Below are 25315 nucleotides of genomic sequence, written 5' to 3' on the forward strand. Positions count from 1 at the left end.
GTTCATCTATACATACGCAGGTGGCGTTGTGGGGACCTCCGATGGCGTGAGTTTTCTCTGCATTGTGGGGACCTGTGTAAAATTTCATAAACCATGCGTTATGGGGACTTCATAGTGTAAACGTTGTGGGGACTTGAAAATTTGAGTGTAATCATTGTGGGGACCATGCGACGTTTGTGTAAACATTGTGGGGACTTGAATGTATAACCATGGTAATTTTTAATGATTTTAAAAGGTTAGTCTTTTTTAGACAGAATGGTTAATTCTGACAAAGTTTTTCTTAAACGAATAAATAAAGCTTCCTGAATTTTGGGCAGTAATCAAATCATTTTGGCGGTATACAGTATTGATACGATTATAAGTATATTGCTTTGTATCGATTTACGCGTCGAAGTATCCACATCATAGACATAATATGCACCGCGGTTTATTCAACCACTGTGCAGTGGTGTTTATTTACATTATTTACAACGCAACTATTCTCGCTATTCTTTTGAAATGACGGATAAATTGTTGTCATCATATACATGCAGTTCATATAGTCAGTAGTCACAGTTGTTTGACGAAGAGAAGAGACTAAACTCAGAGAATCGCGCCCGCTTCACATCAGCAACTAAAAATATAATATAATAATGAGAATATCGCGACAAACGAGATTTGAGTACTTTGAGTGATTTCCTGTTTGATTGAGGGTAATGTTTAAAGTGCCTATATCACTTGTGGGATCTTTACGGATTTGAATAGGGCTTGAAAAATTTGTTTATTAGTTTTACAACCTTTTTTGATATAATTAAAAAGTTTAGCAACTGGGCGAGTTTTTCTCAAAATTTATTACAATATTGGCAGATCGAAGAAAAATTACAATTGATTATATTATGTTTGACAAAATCCTCGTCCCCAGGGCCAAGCTCCGTTGCTCTCCACATAGGCCCTGGGATACGCTGGTTGATCCCTTCATCGTGATTGGCTCTTTTACACTAAAAGAATTTTGCGGGCGATAATTTTATTGCAGGTCACTGAACAACAAACATGGCGGCTGGTAAAGAGCGGGCCTTTTACATGCTCTTTAGAATCCAATGTATAAAACAGCGAACTGGGGTGTAAAAGCGCAAGACGAATTACATTTATTTAAAAGACATTCTTAGGAACTGGAAAAAGTCGTATGTTATTAATTTTGAACCTAAAAGAAAGAAACCACAAGGTTAAACATGCCATAAAACAGCTATCGAAGTCAACGCCAAATTATTTCATTGATTTGATTAATTTCGGCGGTGAAATCGCCAATCAACGACGAATTTTATGCTAGTCCGACAAGCTGATCGTCTCAACAACTGCTAAATACAACACATTTATTCTCATTGACAATGTTTATTACCATTTACGACGCTCTTGGTCCATTACAGAAAATATTTTTGTTCATATCTATAAACGACGTTTTTTGAAACTATATTGAAACTTATATATTTAATATATATATATATATATATATATATATATATATATATATATATATATATATATATATATATAATATATTAGTTTCAATATAGTTTCAAAAATATATATATATATATATAAAGGACAAACAGATTCTGTCAACATCAAATATATAATAGTTCAGGGACCTGTTGTATAAAACTCTTTAAATTTCAATTACCACTACATATAAACAATCAGTTATATTGTAGACAATTTAAAATATTTAACTATTGATACTAATAACTATTGTACATTATTAAAATAATGCATCAGTCAAACCCTAATCTCACAACTTCCAGAAAGATTTAATTTGTCAAGTAGTTTCAGGAAACATGTTAACAAGTTGTTGAATTGCATGAGGATGATAAGTTGTGAGAACAACCTTGCTGCAGACCTGTAAAACTTGTCAGTTGATGAGCTGGGAACAGACAATTTGTGTATATCCTGTTAATAATTTGTTGGAACATTGCTACACAGGGCCAAATGCAGCAGGGGTGCAAGGGGGCAACTGCCGCCTAGAGTATGTTCAACTTATGAATTTTGAACTGTGCCATGTTGCTCTTTTTCCTCAAATTGCTCTTTTCCCTACACATGGAACATCACTACTGTACCTCCCTCCCCTAGCTCAAAATCCTCCATACAGGCCTGTTGCTACAAGTCTGCTGTATGTTATAAGTCATGCAATTTGAATTTGCTTGTGATACCAAGCATTGGGCATTACCTTGTGTTTGATAAATTAACCCTAATTAGTTTACCATATATAATAGAAGTTTCAAGATCTTTTGCCACAATTTCAGGTAATAATATGGATAGTATATACTGGTTGAGGGAAAGTATGTAAAACAGCTATTTCTCCAGAAAACCAAAAATCATGGTTCAATTGACCTGTTTCAGCTCTGATACCACTTTTTTTTTGGCTCATTTACTAGTGTCATTTTCTTTATTTAACCAACAAAGGCAATACCATAACAGTTTTTTTGTTAGACAGGTTCTCCTACACAAACTCTGTTTTAATAATGCCATTAATAAAAAAAATTCATGTACAAGAATGGATTTGATTGGGGATTGTAGCAGTATGCACGCCAAGTATAGTATACTGTTAGCCTATAACCATATCGAAAGGAATCACAGACTTCGATAGTCTATGGTCTAATGTATTAGGATACATGAAGGATTGCCATATTTTTATATTATATATGAATTTTGGATTTCGCAAAGCATTTATAAAACTAAAATAATATTGTACTGTTGGGAGTTGGCTCTTTTTACCTGAATAATTGAAATAATGTTTTTCAAAGCATGACAACAATCCTTGCTGAGGATCATTAGTGATGACTTATCTTGGCACTGAGGATCATTAGTGATGACTTATCTTGGCACTGCTAGTATATGTTCAGGTCCTATTATAAGACCATTACCCACTCAGTAATCCCTAACTGAATTTGCACCTGCCTTTACACCCATAACAGCATTTAATGGGGAAATTACGATAACGATTGTTTCCGGCAATACGGCAGAAACATTGCTTCTTTTCGCTTTGACAAAGTCCAATAAAGGTGGCAAAAGTTGGTATACTATATCAGAGATTTTCCAAATCCGATCACCGTCGGCAGGACGGCGATTACATCTCTGCCATTAATAATATGACGAATAGCGTCTTTCTGTTCCTTTTTTAATGTTATGTTAGAATTATTAGTCTTGGTTAGTGAAAAATTTATAGCTTCTTGAAGCAAGGTTTCATCAATACAGCATTTGCATTCTTACAGCAAATTCAACAGCGTATCCCAGGGCCTATGTGGACAGCAACGGAGCTAGGCCCTGGGGACGAGGATGGTTTGACAAGAACTCGGTTCCTGAGTCCTAGGCCCCCGAGCACGACGGAAATTTAGGCAAATCGTCATGTTTAGATGTAAATATTTCCGAAACTATTTAACCAAATCAAAAAGGGTTGTAAAAGTTATAAACTAATTTTTCAAGCTCTATTCAAATCCGTAAAGATCCCACAAGTGATATAGATACTTTAACCTAGTTCGAGACTTCGAGTTATATTTTTACTGGCATAATTCAAATTATAAAATACCACTCACGAATCGCGCGAGAGTGACGAAATTTGATGTCGCCCGTTATTATTTCCTCTTTAAAGGATCGCTAAGTACACTCGTTCGTCACACTGATTCGTAACTAAATAAGAATTTACGCACTCGTCAGCCATGAAGTAATCTGCTGTAGATATGTAATCCCATCCGAAAAGAGTAAGTGACTCGGATACTAAGGATAAGAAACTTTCTGATGTGATTGAAAGAGCTAGCGCAAGAGTACCTGATGACTTTAGTGAGTAACTAAGAATTGACAGAGGATGTGAAGACGTATATATATATACCAGCCAATTGCCATCAAATTCATCGCAAATTTGACTCAAAGAAAAACGCTATTCTTTTCTACCTCAAAACTGCCTTTGTATACACTTCAAGGTGTTGTTACGAATTAATCGTACATTTTGTGGGGCTTTCGAAAATGCAGGCCATAACAACAAAGAACTTACAACGATTTTGCAAGTTTAATTACTTATTTTCTTTATTAGACAATTCGCGCAATTAAGGGGCTTGCCATTACCGAAAACAATTAAAAAGCAGCGGATCACACTTTGCAGAAACGCTTTGCAAAGACGCAGCAAATAATCGCTGTGCTAAATCGCTGGGTAATAGACGATTTATTGGAAATTATTAGAAGTTTGCAAGTTGCGAGAAAATTGCATAGTATAACAGCAGTGACAATGTAGAGTTTATTAATTAAAATAAAATAAACTTACCAAATGCATCATAAAAATCTCTCCGTCAACGTTTGCTTAATAGTGGTCTTTTATGTGTTAGTGTACGTCAAAGGGATTTCTCACATGTTCCATACTAAAAAAAATATCGCAGCAAAAAAGACTTTAGGAGTAAAATAGATATTATTCAATCATAAATAGCAAATATATTGCCTATGCTGTATTAAATTTAAAAGTTTCCGTAAAACTATATAAACTATATTAAACTTAAACTTAATTAAACACATCACTGATACTATGATGAGACAAAACATTAAAAATGTTTTGATACAGAGATAAAGTGAACTAAGAATGATAAACATCCCCAGCTGCAGCTATGATTCAAAGATAAAGTCAACTATTAATGAAAAGTATCCCACACCCCTGACGAACATCTCTTAATTCCCACTAGTGAGACAAAATTAGAATTATGTATTATGCAGAAAGTCAACAAATCCCATGAAGAACATTCCCCTTGATAAAAATTCCATTCTATTATTGATGGAAAGATTAAACTGAACCACCAATACTATGCTGACACAAATCATTAAAAATGTAAGTCCCCTCAATGTGAGAATTCTTGCACAAGTCCTCACATTGCTTTACACACTTTTACATGATGATACTTGATGGAATATTTAACCTGAGCTACTACCAATACAATTATAACATCAACTATTAATAGAAAACTTCCCAGTTGAAGTCAACTCACTATATTAATATACAAAGAGCTTTATGTAGTCAACAAATTACATTTCGCCTGTGATAAAAATTGGAAACACACAAAGATATTATCGAGTGAACAAATTTCATCTATCTTGATCAATGTCCATTCCCGCTAATGATGCAAAATAAGAGCCAATGTAGTATAGACATACAGATTGTCAGCAAATTTAACCCTAGCTTATAAGCATCTCCTCAAATCACTGATGCAAAGATAATGCCACCTATGAATGAATAACATCTTACCCTAGATACAAGATACATACAGTAAACAAATCCCACCACTAATTCAAAACTGGAGCCAACTCAGCATACAGGAATATTGTCAACAAATCCCACCTTGGTATAAAAATGCCACTCTGCTACTCCATTAATAAATAGCCATTAATAAAACTATATTGATGAGAAAAAACCCACTCTAATAAGCCACCTATGCTGTTGTTTTGAAAAATATGTTGAAACCTTGTAGGAATGACTTTATGGGACCTGAGTGTATGTAAGTCCCCACAATGTTAAAGTTCTTGCACAAGTCCTCACAATGCTTTATTTTTTACACTGCGTGTTTAGTGAACTTACGTAATTGCATTGTGGGGACTAAAGAAATTTGAATTTTGATAAACATTCCTTTCCACTGATACAAAATTAGAGCCAAATCATAATATACATAGATACAGTCAACAAATCAGTTCCACCCTAGTAAACATCCCCTACCACTGCAGCTGATGCAAACATTACAGTAAATCATCTAAAAATAAAAGTCATTCCATTCTAATAAACATGCCGTCACGGTATTGATACAAAGTCAAATAATAATGAAAAACAACCCACTGTAATAAACATTCCCTCCCAATAACTAAATAAAACTACAGCCAACTCATTATTATATGCTTGGATACTGCAAATCAACTAATCCTGCCCCAATAAACATCCTACTACTGATGCATACAGAGCATCCCATCATGATAAATATAAAATATTATATCCACTACTGATACCACAAAAAATTGAAAATATTCCAATCTGGTAAACATGCTGTCTAGATATTGATAGAATGATATAGTGAACTAAGAGTGAAAAATATCCTAGAGTAACAACAAGCATACAAAAAAAATAAACTCACCACCAATCAACTCTTTGCAGTGGAAGTATGAACATTCTGTGCATGAAACAGTCAAACTAGGAAAAGAGAATTGTTTTAAGCTCTATGCAAAATATATACAAAATATTGTTAACTTAGAGTTAAACGTCCCACCATGATGAACATATCACTACCGCTATTAATGTAAAAAGTACTGATGCAAAAATATCGTCAGTTGCGAGGTTTCAAAGAAGGTTTCAAAAAACATGTGTACTAAAAATCAGAGCCAACTTAGTATTCACAGTATGGGGTCAACAAATCTCGCCCTGATAAACATTCCTTTCAGCTACTGATGAAAAGGTCAACTGAGAATGGATGATGAACACCCTACTGTATCCTGCTGCAAAAGCGAGTCAATTACGAAAGAGAAACGTTTCATCATATCCCATTACTGATATGAAGATAAAATTGACAAAGATTTGACAACCCACCATGCTGAACTGCCATCCCCCATATACAGAGATATAGTGAAGAAATCACATGCATCCCCAGCTAGTAATACCACCCGGAAAAACATCCCATTATTCTACCGATGACAAGATAAACTTGAAAAAGATCAACTTCAGCCAGCAATACTATGGTGACACAAATCATTAAGAGACCTGAGCTAGCAGTCTCCCCACAGTGTGAGACTTCTTGTACAAGTCCTCCCAATAGGACTGCATACTGCACACATTGTGACTCATTGTGTGAATGTGTGTACTAAACATGGGTAATCTCTTGTGGGGACTTCAATAAATTCTGATCAATAATCATTCAACGCTAATAATCCCATCTCATAACTGATGCAAAGATAAAGTAAAAAAAATGAGAAAGATCCACCCTGCCTAAAGAACATCCTATCCCTCTACTGATATACAAAATAGTCAACTAAGAATGAAAAACACCCTGCCATACTGAACATATACTATCCCACTATTGATACAAAACTTACCAAAATGATTTGCAGTAGTAGGAATGTACTGTGACACAGTCAGTCTAGGAAACAAAGAATTGTGTTAAACGATTATTTTTTCCATAGGAAAAATAAATATGCCCATGTCAGAAACTCAGCTAGGCCTACGTGCTTGGCTTTATGGGCAAAGTAAGCATATGCTTGCATTTTTGTGCTTAAAAGTCATTTAACCTTTTAAGCCTACAGTTGCAGCAATGAGGGCTCCGTCGCACTTTTTAAAACTGTACCGTGTCTTCTAAAACAGAATCAGTCAAGAATTTTGCTAGGCAGACTATTCGTAATTCATAAGGAGCAAATGAAAGTGTTTCTGACATCATAACGGTAAAACCGCTCGAGTTTTCCAACTGGCGTGCTCGTAGAGAAATCGACAGTCCAATTTCCACTTCTGGTCGCTCACGCTTCGACTACAGCTGACAGTTCTTATATTCGTGCGTTCCATACGCGAAGGAAACTTTCAATTGTACAAAGATGCCCTAACTGCCATCGCTCCGTGTTTTTTTTGCTCTAGATCATACCCACTATTCAAGGTGGCTCCCCGTTCACATCCGTGATATGGAAACGCTGGACAAGGAACTTCCCACAGTCGCAAAGAAGTTCGAAAGCGGAAATTTTGTGGTACACAAAACACGCCGTGCTTTTTCTGCAATTTCCCTTGATCAAGCACACGAACAGAATAACAAGATTGTCAAAGGTGATATTGGTGCGGTTGGTCTGACTAGTAATGAGAATAAATTGCTACGCTGGATGGTTTCGGGTCCAGAACTGGCAAGAATAATCAACGATTTCGAGTCTGCAGTAGAATCGCTGAAAGATTTTCAAAGTAAAGGACCGGATGTTCGTCATCATGAGCAAGTAAAAGGAGTCCAGTCAACCTTTAGCAAACAGGTCAAAGATATGTACAACTCGATTGAAGAAATGGGAAACCCTTTCTTAGAAGAGAGCGAGGATTTACTTGTTCTAGACACGCGAAATTTGGTGGATACTAGTGTCATAGAGACTGTTCGTAAAATAGAAGCTATTGGTAAAGAGCAATATGAGCAATTTGTTACCGACAGGCTTGATAAAAGAATCTCACTCTTTAAGCCAATAAAGAAAAACAAGTTACCACTTTTCACTTCTCCTATTCGCCTGACAAAGAAGTCCAAAGACAAGCTTCAGATCGCTTCACTCAAGCAAAACTGTGCGCTATTTTAACGTCTCTATGTTTCTTGTCAAGTTCGTGATGGAGATATGGAAACCTTTTTCTCTCACGAGAATCAAAGTTATCCTCCTTCGTTATCCCAATTTGGAACGATGCGATCAGGAACCAAATCAGATTTGTTGCCATGTCTCGAAACGATTAGCAATGCACAATCAGTAAAAATATCTGTTGACGTCGTTCTATTGGATGGTGCAGCTATTGTTAACATGCTAAAGCCCGGGGCATCACGAATTTTTGAAGAATACAGTCGAAAGGTTTCCATCCCATACGTGAGTAGCCAACTCCAAGTCGCCAGACGAGTGGATGTTATTTGGGACAGATATTTCCAGCACAGCCTTAAGACCGCTACAAGAGAGAAGCGAGGTAAGGGAGTACGTAGACGTGCTCAAGCTGATAGCAAAATTCCTGGAAACTGGCAAACCTTTCTTAGAGTAGCAGACAACAAGAAGGAACTTTTCAGCTACCTTGCAGACCAGGCAATTACGATTGGAGCTGAGAACGGAGAGGTTATATCAACAAAAGAAGACATGGTAATCTGCAATACAGAAAGAGTTCTTGCCGATCTATCTCCCTGTCAACAAGAAGAGGCTGATTGTTGTTGCACGCCGCCGATGCATCGAAGCGAGGATTCACAACGGTGATGGTGCGTACAATTGATACGGATGTTGTTGTGATAGCAGTCGCACATTTTCATCTGATGTCTTCGTCTGAATTATGGGTAGCGTTTGGGGCTGGAAAGCACTTACGATACTTGCCTGTGCATGAGATTGCACGTTCCATGGGACCCTAAACGTCAAGAGCACTCCTAGCATTTCATGCTTTTACAGGCTGCGACCAAACATCAGCAAGGGAAAGAAGACTGCTTGGGAAACATGGAGAATTCACAGCGATGCAACGGGAGCATTTGCAAGACTAAGCGATTACCCATCATCGTTAACCATGAGGTAATGCCAGTCATTGAACGCTTGAACGCCCCCTCAAGCCTCAAAAAGTTGTCAAGAGCTTCTCAAGTGCGGATGCAAAAGTGAAAAGGGATGTTCAGGACGTTGTAAATGTGTACATGCTGGAATACAATGTACATCATTATGTTACTGTGGAGGAGAATGTGACAGAGATTAACCATAAAGGCTTGAACATATGGTGAACAATTATGTTGACGCTGAGTTCTAAACTAACCGAAATACTTAGAACTAATGCGTTAATACTGCTTCTCTGACAGCTGTAAATATCTTTTAGTTTCATTTTCATGCAAAAACATTGTATTAGTAAGTGTATCGATAATATTGAAAATAACCACACTAAATGTGTTAACTATATATCTAGCATTCCTCTATCATTATGTGAATCCGCACATTTACAAAGCATAAATGGTGAAAATTCGATTAAGCCTTCGTTTTTATGTAGAGTTATAATTTATGCGAAAAATGGTCCCCAATTGAAATTTATGAGTGGGCCCACATGGCATCTATTTTGACAGGTCTTGTTTAGCAAAAATGTAAAATTTTGTGCTTTTAACCAAAAACCCACAATTTTCCTACCAATCTGCAGGACTAAATTAGGTCTGCTGGCTCCGTTTACTATCCGATAAAAATGTTTTTAGGATTTATGTATGGACGGGTCAAATTGGGATGATCTCTTGATTGCAAAATCACCGGACGCTCGCAAACAAAAAACCCCTATGTATCGATACTTACAAACTGTGTAAGATGGAAAAATCGAACTCGCTTTGGTAGCCTTAAAAACCAGAGTCACGCCCAATAAACGCTAATCAACTCCCCCCCCCCCCTTGAACTCCTTGGGGCCACCGTTCTGGCTCGTTTGATAAGCTCAGTCCAGAAGGCTAACTTGTATATGCAGATGTTTCCTGAAACGTATTTACATATGCACTGATTCGTATACGTCCAGAACCCCGTAAATGAAATACGAAAGCTCGCCGTCAGAGAGGTGGAAATTTTGCCCCGCACAAAGAAAACGGGGAGGCCAATCACTATTGTGGACTAGAGGAGAATTCCTAAAGTACCTCTCGAAAACATCGCCATCAGTGTCAGGACATACAGATCTTAGGGGTTCAGATGTCGGGGCAAATGCTGCAATGACGAAATCAAATCCTGCAATGATGAAATCAAATCCGTATTCAATTGAGAGCATTGACAAGAAGTGACATTGTTAAGATTTGATCGACGTTAATGCTACAGCAGCAAGACAAAGTTATTATGAGTGACACCGTGTGTGCAGTTCATTTACAACATAAGGTGTCCTTCTACAGCACAGAAGCCTACCGCGGACCAGTTTAAACATTGATGCTTGGGATAAAATCGATCATTTACGTGGCGGAAGAGGGATATCTTAACAAAGAATATCTTACGGTTGGTCAAGTAGTTAGGGTTGTTTTGAAACCCAGCCAACGTTATTCGTTCTCGTGGTCAAATTGATAAATCGTCTCTGTCGTTGTCAGAGAAACAGCCCAAACTCCTTCCGTCGAGACACCTCTTTACGGATCTTGTAATTTTCGATCATCATAGGGTTGTTTATCATAATGAAATCACAGAGAAATTGAATAAAATTTATGAGAGTATTAGATAGTTAGAGGGCGAAGAGAAAGTGCAAGAAATTAGAACGGATGTGTTTCAATACTCCCCAAACTGCCCCCTACCCCACCAGCTTGACGAGTTAGCTACTCCGCTATTCACAAATACAGGAGTCGATTTCGCCGGACCACTTTTTGCTACGAATCGAGGGCAACCCGAATCAGAGAAAGCCAAGGCTCACGTCCGTCTTTCGACTTGTTCTTTGACACGATCATGATCCTAGAGCTAGTGCCTAATTTATCTATACAAGTCGTTTTTGCAAGCTTTTCAAGATTTTCCGCATGGCGCGGCTGCTAATATGCAAGACTGTTGTCGTTGTCAAATCCACTGCTCAAGACGTGAAAAGGATCGTCAGGTCGGAGGAGATCCAAAACAGTATTCGATGAACAAGAGAATTACATGGACTTTCATAATCGAGAAAGCGCCCTGGCAAGGAGATTTTTGAAAAGCATGATTGGTAGCACGAAAATTTGTCTTAGAAAAATACTATAAGGACGAACACGACTATTGTTTAAAGAAATGCGGACTGTGTTAATCGAGATCTCTTAACTGCAAGTCTGCAACCATCTGGAACAAATTGCTCAAAAACAAAAGAATAAAGTCACTTCGCCTATAACCTATTTGTACGACGACAAACATGTTAACACCCTCATCACTAATCTATATGTTCGTACAAATTGGTAGCTACTATTACCACCACATCAAACGACAGTAAATCAATTTATGAATCAATGGCGAAAAAAGATCAGCAGATTAAGAGAACCGTTAAAAGTATCCAACAGATCGTTTGGGATGTTGTGATTCTAAAAGATGACAAATCGCGCGATGTGCCCTAAAAGTTTGTGAAACTGGAGTTGTTTAATACCATCCCTTGATTAGAGCAGCTAAAGTCTGTATAGCCAACAAAGATGACCTAATACCATCATCGAGTTACCAATCGCACCTAAAAGTATAACTGTCTTGATTGAAGACAATATAAACTGCAACTGTAGAGAAAGCGCATGCTGAAGTTCAAGAATCCGGGAAAGAAAGAAAAGTGAAAATAAAATCCGCTGACGTTTGATCTGCTAACGTTTTTTTAACATTTCGAACACTCTTACAAATTAAACATCCCTCAAAAATAATTGCATTGAAAGTTGCGAGAAAATTGCATAGTGTAACAGCAGTGACAATGTAGAGTTTATTAATTAAAATAAAATAAACTTACCAAATGCATCATTAAAAATCTTTCCGTCAACGTTTGCTTAATAGTGGTCTTTTATGTGTTAGTGTACGTCAAAGGGATTTCTCACATGTTCCATACTAAAAAAAATATCGCAGCAAAAAAGACTTTAGGAGTAAAATAGATATTATTCAATCATAAATAGCAAATATATTGCCTATGCTGTATTAAATTTAAAAGTTTCCGTAAAACTATATAAACTATATTAAACTTAAACTTAATTAAACACATCACTGATACTATGATGAGACAAAACATTAAAAATGTTTTGATACAGAGATAAAGTGAACTAAGAATGATAAACATCCCCAGCTGCAGCTATGATTCAAAGATAAAGTCAACTATTAATGAAAAGTATCCCACACCCCTGACGAACATCTCTTAATTCCCACTAGTGAGACAAAATTAGAATTATGTATTATGCAGAAAGTCAACAAATCCCATGAAGAACATTCCCCTTGATAAAAATTCCATTCTATTCTTGATGGAAAGATTAAACTGAACCACCAATACTATGCTGACACAAATCATTAAAAATGTAAGTCCCCTCAATGTGAGAATTCTTGCACAAGTCCTCACATTGCTTTACACACTTTTACATGATGATACTTGATGGAATATTTAACCTGAGCTACTACCAATACAATTATAACATCAACTATTAATAGAAAACTTCCCAGTTGAAGTCAACTCACTATATTAATATACAAAGAGCTTTATGTAGTCAACAAATTACATTTCGCCTGTGATAAAAATTGGAAACACACAAAGATATTATCGAGTGAACAAATTTCATCTATCTTGATCAATGTCCATTCCCGCTAATGATGCAAAATAAGAGCCAATGTAGTATAGACATACAGATTGTCAGCAAATTTAACCCTAGCTTATAAGCATCTCCTCAAATCACTGATGCAAAGATAATGCCACCTATGAATGAATAACATCTTACCCTAGATACAAGATACATACAGTAAACAAATCCCACTAATTCAAAACTGGAGCCAACTCAGCATACAGGAATATTGTCAACAAATCCCACCTTGGTATAAAAAGCCACTCTGCTACTCCATTAATAAATAGCCATTAATAAAACTATATTGATGAGAAAAAACCCACTCTAATAAGCCACCTATGCTGTTGTTTTGAAAAATATGTTGAAACCTTGTAGGAATGACTTTATGGGGACCTGAGTGTATGTAAGTCCCCACAATGTTAAAGTTCTTGCACAAGTCCTCACAATGCTTTATTTTTTACACTGCGTGTTTAGTGAACTTACGTAATTGCATTGTGGGGACTAAAGAAATTTGAATTTTGATAAACATTCCTTTCCACTGATACAAAATTAGAGCCAAATCATAATATACATAGATACAGTCAACAAATCAGTTCCACCCTAGTAAACATCCCCTACCACTGCAGCTGATGCAAACATTACAGTAAATCATCTAAAAATAAAAGTCATTCCATTCTAATAAACATGCCGTCACGGTATTGATACAAAGTCAAATAATAATGAAAAACAACCCACTGTAATAAACATTCCCTCCCAATAACTAAATAAAACTACAGCCAACTCATTATTATATGCTTGGATACTGCAAATCAACTAATCCTGCCCCAATAAACATCCTACTACTGATGCATACAGAGCATCCCATCATGATAAATATAAAATATATATCCACTACTGATACCACAAAAAATTGAAAATATTCCAATCTGGTAAACATGCTGCTAGATATTGATAGAATGATATAGTGAACTAAGAGTGAAAAATATCCTAGAGTAACAACAAGCATACAAAAAAATAAACTCACCACCAATCAACTCTTTGCAGTGGAAGTATGAACATTCTGTGCATGAAACAGTCAAACTAGGAAAGAGAATTGTTTTAAGCTCTATGCAAAATATATACAAAATATTGTTAACTTAGAGTTAAACGTCCCACCATGATGAACATATCACTACCGCTATTAATGTAAAAAGTACTGATGCAAAAATACGTCAGTTGCGAGGTTTCAAAGAAGGTTTCAAAAAACATGTGTACTAAAAATCAGAGCCAACTTAGTATTCACAGTATGGGGTCAACAAATCTCGCCCTGATAAACATTCCTTTCAGCTACTGATGAAAAGGTCAACTGAGAATGGATGATGAACACCCTACTGTATCCTGCTGCAAAAGCGAGTCAATTACGAAAGAGAAACGTTTCATCATATCCCATTACTGATATGAAGATAAAATTGACAAAGATTTGACAACCCACCATGCTGAACTGCCATCCCCCATATACAGAGATATAGTGAAGAAATCACATGCATCCCCAGCTAGTAATACCACCCGGAAAAACATCCCATTATTCTACCGATGACAAGATAAACTTGAAAAAGATCAACTTCAGCCAGCAATACTATGGTGACACAAATCATTAAGAGACCTGAGCTAGCAGTCTCCCCACAGTGTGAGACTTCTTGTACAAGTCCTCCCAATAGGACTGCATACTGCACACATTGTGACTCATTGTGTGAATGTGTGTACTAAACATGGGTAATCTCTTGTGGGGACTTCAATAAATTCTGATCAATACATTCAACGCTAATAATCCCATCTCATAACTGATGCAAAGATAAAGTAAAAAAAATGAGAAAGATCCACCCTGCCTAAAGAACATCCTATCCCTCTACTGATATACAAAATAGTCAACTAAGAATGAAAAACACCCTGCCATACTGAACATATACTATCCCACTATTGAACAAAACTTACCAAAATGATTTGCAGTAGTAGGAATGTACTGTGACACAGTCAGTCTAGGAAACAAAGAATTGTGTTAAACGATATTTTTTCCATAGGAAAAATAAATATGCCCATGTCAGAAACTCAGCTAGGCCTACGTGCTTGGCTTTATGGGCAAAGTAAGCATATGCTTGCATTTTTGTGCTTAAAAGTCATTTAACCTTTTAAGCCTACATTGCAGCAATGAGGGCTCCGTCGCACTTTTTAAAACTGTACCGTGTCTTCTAAAACAGAATCAGTCAAGAATTTGCTAGGCAGACTATTCGTAATTCATAAGGAGCAAATGAAAGTGTTTCTGACATCATAACGGTAAAACCGCTCGAGTTTTCCAACTGGCGTGCTCGTAGAGAAATCGACAGTCCACATTTCCACTTCTGGTCGCTCACGCTTCGACTACAGCTGACAGTTCTTATATTCGTGCGTTCCATACGCGAAGGAAACTTTCAATTGTACAAAGATGCCCTAACTGCCATCGCTCCGTGTTTTTTTTGCTCTAGATCAACCCACTATTCAAGGTGGCTCCCCACATCCGTGATATGGAAACGCTGGACAAGGAACTTCCCACAGTCGCAAAGAAGTTCGAAAGCGGAAATTTTGTGGTACACAAAACACGCCGTGCTTTTTCTGCAATTTCCCTTGATCAAGCACACGAACAGAATAACAAGATTGTCAAAGGTGATATTGGTGCGGTTGGTCTGACTAGTAATGAGAATAAATTGCTACGCTGGATGGTTTCGGGTCCAGAACTGGCAAGAATAATCAACGATTTCGAGTCTGCAGTAGAATCGCTGAAAGATTTTCAAAGTAAAGGACCGGATGTTCGTCATCATGAGCAAGTAAAAGGAGTCCAGTCAACCTTTAGCAAACAGGTCAAAGATATGTACAACTCGATTGAAGAAAGGGAAACCCTTTCTTAGAAGAGAGCGAGGATTTACTTGTTCTAGACACGCGAAATTGGTGGATACTATGTCATAGAGACTGTTCGTAAAAAGAACTATTGGTAAAGAGCAATATGAGCAATTTGTACCGACAGGCTTGATAAAAGAATCTCACTCTTTAAGCCAATAAAGAAAAACAAGTTACCACTTTTCACTTCTCCTATTCGCCTGACAAAGAAGTCCAAAGACAAGCTTCAGATCGCTTCACTCAAGCAAAACTGTGCGCTATTTTAACGTCTCTATGTTCTTGTCAAGTTCGTGATGGAGATATGAACCTTTTTCTCTCACGAGATCAAAGTTACCTCCTTCGTTATCCCAAATTTGGAACGATGCGATCAGGAACCAAATCAGATTTGTTGCCATGTCTCGAAACGATTAGCAATGCACAATCAGTAAAAATATCTGTTGACGTCGTTCTATTGGATGGTGCAGCTATTGTTAACATGCTAAAGCCCGGGCATCACGAATTTTTGAAGAATACAGTCGAAAGGTTTCCATCCCATACGTGAGTAGCCAACTCCAAGTCGCCAGACGAGTGGATGTTATTTGGGACAGATATTTCCAGCACAGCCTTAAGACCGCTACAAGAGAGAAGCGAGGTAAGGGAGTACGTAGACGTGCTCAAGCTGATAGCAAAATTCCTGGAAACTGGCAAACCTTTCTTAGAGTAGCAGACAACAAGAAGGAACTTTTCAGCTACCTTGCAGACCAGGCAATTACGATTGGAGCTGAGAACGGAGAGGTTATATCAACAAAAGAAGACATGGTAATCTGCAATACAGAAAGAGTTCTTGCCGATCTATCTCCCTGTCAACAAGAAGAGGCTGATTGTTGTTGCACGCCGCCGATGCATCGAAGCGAGGATTCACAACGGTGATGGTGCGTACAATTGATACGGATGTTGTTGTGATAGCAGTCGCACATTTTCATCTGATTGATGTCTTCGTCTGAATTATGGGTAGCGTTTGGGGCTGGAAAGCACTTACGATACTTGCCTGTGCATGAGATTGCACGTTCCATGGGACCCTAAACGTCAAGAGCACTCCTAGCATTTTCATGCTTTTACAGGCTGCGACCAAACATCAGCAAGGGAAAGAAGACTGCTTGGGAAACATGGAGAATTCACAGCGATGCAACGGGAGCATTTGCAAGACTAAGCGATTACCCATCATCGTTAACCATGAGGTAATGCCAGTCATTGAACGCTTGAACGCCCCCTCAAGCCTCAAAAAGTTGTCAAGAGCTTCTCAAGTGCGGATGCAAAAGTGAAAAGGGATGTTCAGGACGTTGTAAATGTGTACATGCTGGAATACAATGTACATCATTATGTTACTGTGGAGGAGAAATGTGACAGAGATTAACCATAAAGGCTTGAACATATGGTGAACAATTATGTTGACGCTGAGTTCTAAACTAACCGAAATACTTAGAACTAATGCGTTAATACTGCTTCTCTGACAGCTGTAAATATCTTTTAGTTTCATTTTCATGCAAAAAACATTGTATTAGTAAGTGTATCGATAATATTGAAAATAACCACACTAAATGTGTTAACTATATCTAGCATTCCTCTATCATTATGTGAATCCGCACATTTACAAAGCATAAATGGTGAAAATTCGATTAAGCCTTCGTTTTTATGTAGAGTTATAATTTATGCGAAAAATGGTCCCCAATTGAAATTTATGAGTGGGCCCACATGGCATCTATTTTGACAGGTCTTGTTTAGCAAAAATGTAAAATTTTGTGCTTTTAACCAAAAACCCACAATTTTCCTACCAATCTGCAGGACTAAATTAGGTCTGCTGGCTCCGTTTACTATCCGATAAAAATGTTTTTAGGATTTATGTATGGACGGGTCAAATTGGGATGATCTCTTGATTGCAAAATCACCGGACGCTCGCAAACAAAAAACCCCTATGTATCGATACTTACAAACTGTGTAAGATGGAAAAATCGAACTCGCTTTGGTAGCCTTAAAAACCAGAGTCACGCCCAATAAACGCTAATCAACTCCCCCCCCCCCTTGAACTCCTTGGGGCCACCGTTCTGGCTCGTTTGATAAGCTCAGTCCAGAAGGCTAACTTGTATATGCAGATGTTTCCTGAAACGTATTTACATATGCACTGATTCGTATACGTCCAGAACCCCGTAAATGAAATACGAAAGCTCGCCGTCAGAGAGGTGGAAATTTTGCCCCGCACAAAGAAAACGGGGAGGCCAATCACTATTGTGGACTAGAGGAGAATTCCTAAAGTACCTCTCGAAAACATCGCCATCAGTGTCAGGACATACAGATCTTAGGGGTTCAGATGTCGGGGCAAATGCTGCAATGACGAAATCAAATCCTGCAATGATGAAATCAAATCCGTATTCAATTATGAGAGCATTGACAAGAAGTGACATTGTTAAGATTTGATCGACGTTAATGCTACAGCAGCAAGACAAAGTTATTATGAGTGACACCGTGTGTGCAGTTCATTTACAACATAAGGTGTCCTTCTACAGCACAGAAGCCTACCGCGGACCAGTTTAAACATTGATGCTTGGGATAAAATCGATCATTTACGTGGCGGAAGAGGGATATCTTAACAAAGAATATCTTACGGTTGGTCAAGTAGTTAGGGTTGTTTTGAAACCCAGCCAACGTTATTCGTTCTCGTGGTCAAATTGATAAATCGTCTCTGTCGTTGTCAGAGAAACAGCCCAAACTCCTTCCGTCGAGACACCTCTTTACGGATCTTGTAATTTTCGATCATCATAGGGTTGTTTATCATAATGAAATCACAGAGAAATTGAATAAAATTATGAGAGTATTAGATAGTTAGAGGGCGAAGAGAAAGTGCAAGAAATTAGAACGGATGTGTTTCAATACTCCCCAAACTGCCCCTACCCCACCAGCTTGACGAGTTAGCTACTCCGCTATTCACAAATACAGGAGTCGATTTCGCCGGACCACTTTTTGCTACGAATCGAGGGCAACCCGAATCAGAGAAAGCCAAGGCTCACGTCCGTCTTTCGACTTGTTCTTTGACACGATCATGATCCTAGAGCTAGTGCCTAATTTATCTATACAAGTCGTTTTTGCAAGCTTTTCAAGATTTTCCGCATGGCGCGGCTGCTAATATGCAAGACTGTTGTCGTTGTCAAATCCACTGCTCAAGACGTGAAAAGGATCGTCAGGTCGGAGGAGATCCAAAACAGTATTCGATGAACAAGAGAATTACATGGACTTTCATAATCGAGAAAGCGCCCTGGCAAGGAGATTTTTGAAAAGCATGATTGGTAGCACGAAAATTTGTCTTAGAAAAATACTATAAGGACGAACACGACTATTGTTTAAAGAAATGCGGACTGTGTTAATCGAGATCTCTTAACTGCAAGTCTGCAACCATCTGGAACAAATTGCTCAAAAACAAAAGAATAAAGTCACTTCGCCTATAACCTATTTGTACGACGACAAACATGTTAACACCTCATCACTAATCTATATGTTCGTACAAATTGGTAGCTACTATTACCACCACATCAAACGACAGTAAATCAATTTATGAATCAATGGCGAAAAAAGATCAGCAGATTAAGAGAACCGTTAAAAGTATCCAACAGATCGTTTGGGATGTTGTGATTCTAAAAGATGACAAATCGCGCGATGTGCCCTAAAAGTTTGTGAAACTGGAGTTGTTTAATACCATCCTTGATTAGAGCAGCTAAAGTCTGTATAGCCAACAAAGATGACCTAATACCATCATCGAGTTACCAATCGCACCTAAAAGTATAACTGTCTTGATTGAAGACAATATAAACTGCAACTGTAGAGAAAGCGCATGCTGAAGTTCAAGAATCCGGGAAAGAAAAGTGAAAATAAAATCCGCTGACGTTTGATCTGCTAACGTTTTTTTAACATTTCGAACACTCTTACAAATTAAACATCCCTCAAAATTATAATTGCATTGAAAGTTGCGAGAAAATTGCATAGTGTAACAGCAGTGACAATGTAGAGTTTATTAATTAAAATAAAATAAACTTACCAAATGCATCATTAAAAATCTTTCCGTCAACGTTTGCTTAATAGTGGTCTTTTATGTGTTAGTGTACGTCAAAGGGATTCTCACATGTTCCATACTAAAAAAATATCGCAGCAAAAAAGACTTTAGGAGTAAAATAGATATTATTCAATCATAAATAGCAAATATATTGCCTATGCTGTATTAAATTTAAAAGTTTCCGTAAAACTATATAAACTATATTAAACTTAAACTTAATTAAACACATCACTGATACTATGATGAGACAAAACATTAAAAATGTTTTGATACAGAGATAAAGTGAACTAAGAATGATAAACATCCCCAGCTGCAGCTATGATTCAAAGATAAAGTCAACTATTAATGAAAGTATCCCACACCCCTGACGAACATCTCTTAATTCCCACTAGTGAGACAAAATTAGAATTATGTATTATGCAGAAAGTCAACAAATCCCATGAAGAACATTCCCTTGATAAAAATTCCATTCTATTCTTGATGGAAAGATTAAACTGAACCACCAATACTATGCTGACACAAATCATTAAAAATGTAAGTCCCCTCAATGTGAGAATTCTTGCACAAGTCCTCACATTGCTTTACACACTTTTACATGATGATACTTGATGGAATATTTAACCTGAGCTACTACCAATACAATTATAACATCAACTATTAATAGAAAACTTCCCAGTTGAAGTCAACTCACTATATTAATATACAAAGAGCTTTATGTAGTCAACAAATTACATTTCGCCTGTGATAAAAATTGGAAACACACAAAGATATTATCGAGTGAACAAATTTCATCTATCTTGATCAATGTCCATTCCCGCTAATGATGCAAAATAAGAGCCAATGTAGTATAGACATACAGATTGTCAGCAAATTTAACCCTAGCTTATAAGCATCTCCTCAAATCACTGATGCAAAGATAATGCCACCTATGAATGAATAACATCTTACCCTAGATACAAGATACATACAGTAAACAAATCCCACCACTAATTCAAAACTGGAGCCAACTCAGCATACAGGAATATTGTCAACAATCCCACCTGGTATAAAAATGCCACTCTGCTACTCCATTAATAAATAGCCATTAATAAAACTATATTGATGAGAAAAAACCCACTCTAATAAGCCACCTATGCTGTTGTTTTGAAAAATATGTTGAAACCTTGTAGGAATGACTTTATGGGGACCTGAGTGTATGTAAGTCCCCACAATGTTAAAGTTCTTGCACAAGTCCTCACAATGCTTTATTTTTACACTGCGTGTTTAGTGAACTTACGTAATTGCATTGTGGGGACTAAAGAAATTTGAATTTTGATAAACATTCCTTTCCACTGATACAAAATTAGAGCCAAATCATAATATACATAGATACAGTCAACAAATCAGTTCCACCCTAGTAAACATCCCCTACCACTGCAGCTGATGCAAACATTACAGTAAATCATCTAAAAATAAAAGTCATTCCATTCTAATAAACATGCCGTCACGGTATTGATACAAAGTCAAATAATAATGAAAAACAACCCACTGTAATAAACATTCCCTCCCAATAACTAAATAAAACTACAGCCAACTCATTATTATATGCTTGGATACTGCAAATCAACTAATCCTGCCCCAATAAACATCCTACTACTGATGCATACAGAGCATCCCATCATGATAAATATAAAATATTATATCCACTACTGATACCAAAAAAATTGAAAATATTCCAATCTGGTAAACATGCTGTCTAGATATTGATAGAATGATATAGTGAACTAAGAGTGAAAAATATCCTAGAGTAACAACAAGCATACAAAAAAAATAAACTCACCACCAATCAACTCTTTGCAGTGGAAGTATGAACATTCTGTGCATGAAACAGTCAAACTAGGAAAAGAGAATTGTTTTAAGCTCTATGCAAAATATATACAAAATATTGTTAACTTAGAGTTAAACGTCCCACCATGATGAACATATCACTACCGCTATTAATGTAAAAAGTACTGATGCAAAAATATCGTCAGTTGCGAGGTTTCAAAGAAGGTTTCAAAAAACATGTGTACTAAAAATCAGAGCCAACTTAGTATTCACAGTATGGGGTCAACAAATCTCGCCCTGATAAACATTCCTTTCAGCTACTGATGAAAAGGTCAACTGAGAATGGATGATGAACACCCTACTGTATCCTGCTGCAAAAGCGAGTCAATTACGAAAGAGAAACGTTTCATCATATCCCATTACTGATATGAAGATAAAATTGACAAAGATTTGACAACCCACCATGCTGAACTGCCATCCCCCATATACAGAGATATAGTGAAGAAATCACATGCATCCCCAGCTAGTAATACCACCCGGAAAAACATCCCATATTCTACCGATGACAAGATAAACTTGAAAAAGATCAACTTCAGCCAGCAATACTATGGTGACACAAATCATTAAGAGACCTGAGCTAGCAGTCTCCCCACAGTGTGAGACTTCTTGTACAAGTCCTCCCAATAGGACTGCATACTGCACACATTGTGACTCATTGTGTGAATGTGTGTACTAAACATGGGTAATCTCTTGTGGGGACTTCAATAAATTCTGATCAATAATCATTCAACGCTAATAATCCCATCTCATAACTGATGCAAAGATAAAGTAAAAAAAATGAGAAAGATCCACCCTGCCTAAAGAACATCCTATCCCTCTACTGATATACAAAATAGTCAACTAAGAATGAAAAACACCCTGCCATACTGAACATATACTATCCCACTATTGATACAAAACTTACCAAAATGATTTGCAGTAGTAGGAATGTACTGTGACACAGTCAGTCTAGGAAACAAAGAATTGTGTTAAACGATTATTTTTTCCATAGGAAAAATAAATATGCCCATGTCAGAAACTCAGCTAGGCCTACGTGCTTGGCTTTATGGGCAAAGTAAGCATATGCTTGCATTTTTGTGCTTAAAAGTCATTTAACCTTTTAAGCCTACAGTTGCAGCAATGAGGGCTCCGTCGCACTTTTTAAAACTGTACCGTGTCTTCTAAAACAGAATCAGTCAAGAATTTTGCTAGGCAGACTATTCGTAATTCATAAGGAGCAAATGAAAGTGTTTCTGACATCATAACGGTAAAACCGCTCGAGTTTTCCAACTGGCGTGCTCGTAGAGAAATCGACAGTCCACATTTCCACTTCTGGTCGCTCACGCTTCGACTACAGCTGACAGTTCTTATATTCGTGCGTTCCATACGCGAAGGAAACTTTCAATTGTACAAAGATGCCCTAACTGCCATCGCTCCGTGTTTTTTTTTGCTCTAGATCATACCCACTATTCAAGGTGGCTCCCCGTTCACATCCGTGATATGGAAACGCTGGACAAGGAACTTCCCACAGTCGCAAAGAAGTTCGAAAGCGGAAATTTTGTGGTACACAAAACACGCCGTGCTTTTTCTGCAATTTCCCTTGATCAAGCACACGAACAGAATAACAAGATTGTCAAAGGTGATATTGGTGCGGTTGGTCTGACTAGTAATGAGAATAAATTGCTACGCTGGATGGTTTCGGGTCCAGAACTGGCAAGAATAATCAACGATTTCGAGTCTGCAGTAGAATCGCTGAAAGATTTTCAAAGTAAAGGACCGGATGTTCGTCATCATGAGCAAGTAAAAGGAGTCCAGTCAACCTTTAGCAAACAGGTCAAAGATATGTACAACTCGATTGAAGAAATGGGAAACCCTTTCTTAGAAGAGAGCGAGGATTTACTTGTTCTAGACACGCGAAATTTGGTGGATACTAGTGTCATAGAGACTGTTCGTAAAATAGAAGCTATTGGTAAAGAGCAATATGAGCAATTTGTTACCGACAGGCTTGATAAAAGAATCTCACTCTTTAAGCCAATAAAGAAAAACAAGTTACCACTTTTCACTTCTCCTATTCGCCTGACAAAGAAGTCCAAAGACAAGCTTCAGATCGCTTCACTCAAGCAAAACTGTGCGCTATTTTAACGTCTCTATGTTTCTTGTCAAGTTCGTGATGGAGATATGGAAACCTTTTTCTCTCACGAGAATCAAAGTTATCCTCCTTCGTTATCCCAATTTGGAACGATGCGATCAGGAACCAAATCAGATTTGTTGCCATGTCTCGAAACGATTAGCAATGCACAATCAGTAAAAATATCTGTTGACGTCGTTCTATTGGATGGTGCAGCTATTGTTAACATGCTAAAGCCCGGGGCATCACGAATTTTTGAAGAATACAGTCGAAAGGTTTCCATCCCATACGTGAGTAGCCAACTCCAAGTCGCCAGACGAGTGGATGTTATTTGGGACAGATATTTCCAGCACAGCCTTAAGACCGCTACAAGAGAGAAGCGAGGTAAGGGAGTACGTAGACGTGCTCAAGCTGATAGCAAAATTCCTGGAAACTGGCAAACCTTTCTTAGAGTAGCAGACAACAAGAAGGAACTTTTCAGCTACCTTGCAGACCAGGCAATTACGATTGGAGCTGAGAACGGAGAGGTTATATCAACAAAAGAAGACATGGTAATCTGCAATACAGAAAGAGTTCTTGCCGATCTATCTCCCTGTCAACAAGAAGAGGCTGATTGTTGTTGCACGCCGCCGATGCATCGAAGCGAGGATTCACAACGGTGATGGTGCGTACAATTGATACGGATGTTGTTGTGATAGCAGTCGCACATTTTCATCTGATGTCTTCGTCTGAATTATGGGTAGCGTTTGGGGCTGGAAAGCACTTACGATACTTGCCTGTGCATGAGATTGCACGTTCCATGGGACCCTAAACGTCAAGAGCACTCCTAGCATTTCATGCTTTTACAGGCTGCGACCAAACATCAGCAAGGGAAAGAAGACTGCTTGGGAAACATGGAGAATTCACAGCGATGCAACGGGAGCATTTGCAAGACTAAGCGATTACCCATCATCGTTAACCATGAGGTAATGCCAGTCATTGAACGCTTGAACGCCCCTCAAGCCTCAAAAAGTTGTCAAGAGCTTCTCAAGTGCGGATGCAAAAGTGAAAAGGGATGTTCAGGACGTTGTAAATGTGTACATGCTGGAATACAATGTACATCATTATGTTACTGTGGAGGAGAATGTGACAGAGATTAACCATAAAGGCTTGAACATATGGTGAACAATTATGTTGACGCTGAGTTCTAAACTAACCGAAATACTTAGAACTAATGCGTTAATACTGCTTCTCTGACAGCTGTAAATATCTTTTAGTTTCATTTTCATGCAAAAACATTGTATTAGTAAGTGTATCGATAATATTGAAAATAACCACACTAAATGTGTTAACTATATATCTAGCATTCCTCTATCATTATGTGAATCCGCACATTTACAAAGCATAAATGGTGAAAATTCGATTAAGCCTTCGTTTTTATGTAGAGTTATAATTTATGCGAAAAATGGT

At 37.6% G+C, this 25315-nt stretch overlaps 2 long non-coding RNA genes across 3 annotated transcripts in view; both read right to left on the reverse strand.

Annotated features, from left to right (window-relative positions):
• LOC114536427 lies at nt 1–19957 on the reverse strand. The gene is made up of 8 exons (XR_003688442.1): nt 19879–19957; nt 14880–14923; nt 13933–13988; nt 12098–12192; nt 7081–7124; nt 6129–6184; nt 4289–4382; nt 1–72 (listed from the first exon to the last, which is right to left on the reverse strand). It is a non-coding gene; the product is annotated as an uncharacterized LOC114536427 (long non-coding RNA).
• LOC114536428 overlaps nt 19956–25315 on the reverse strand; it is a 13654-nt gene continuing 8294 nt past the window's right edge. For both annotated transcript variants that reach the window (XR_003688443.1, XR_003688444.1), the window contains exons 5-7: nt 22664–22707; nt 21713–21768; nt 19956–19972 (exon numbers count right to left, since the gene is read on the reverse strand). This is a non-coding gene — a long non-coding RNA (uncharacterized LOC114536428). The remainder of the gene's footprint in view (nt 19973–21712; nt 21769–22663; nt 22708–25315) is intronic.

This window comes from Dendronephthya gigantea, unplaced genomic scaffold (genome assembly GCF_004324835.1).
Source record: "Dendronephthya gigantea isolate DGI-Jeju-01 unplaced genomic scaffold, DenGig_1.0 000136F, whole genome shotgun sequence".
Taxonomy (NCBI): Eukaryota; Metazoa; Cnidaria; class Anthozoa; order Malacalcyonacea; family Nephtheidae; genus Dendronephthya; species Dendronephthya gigantea.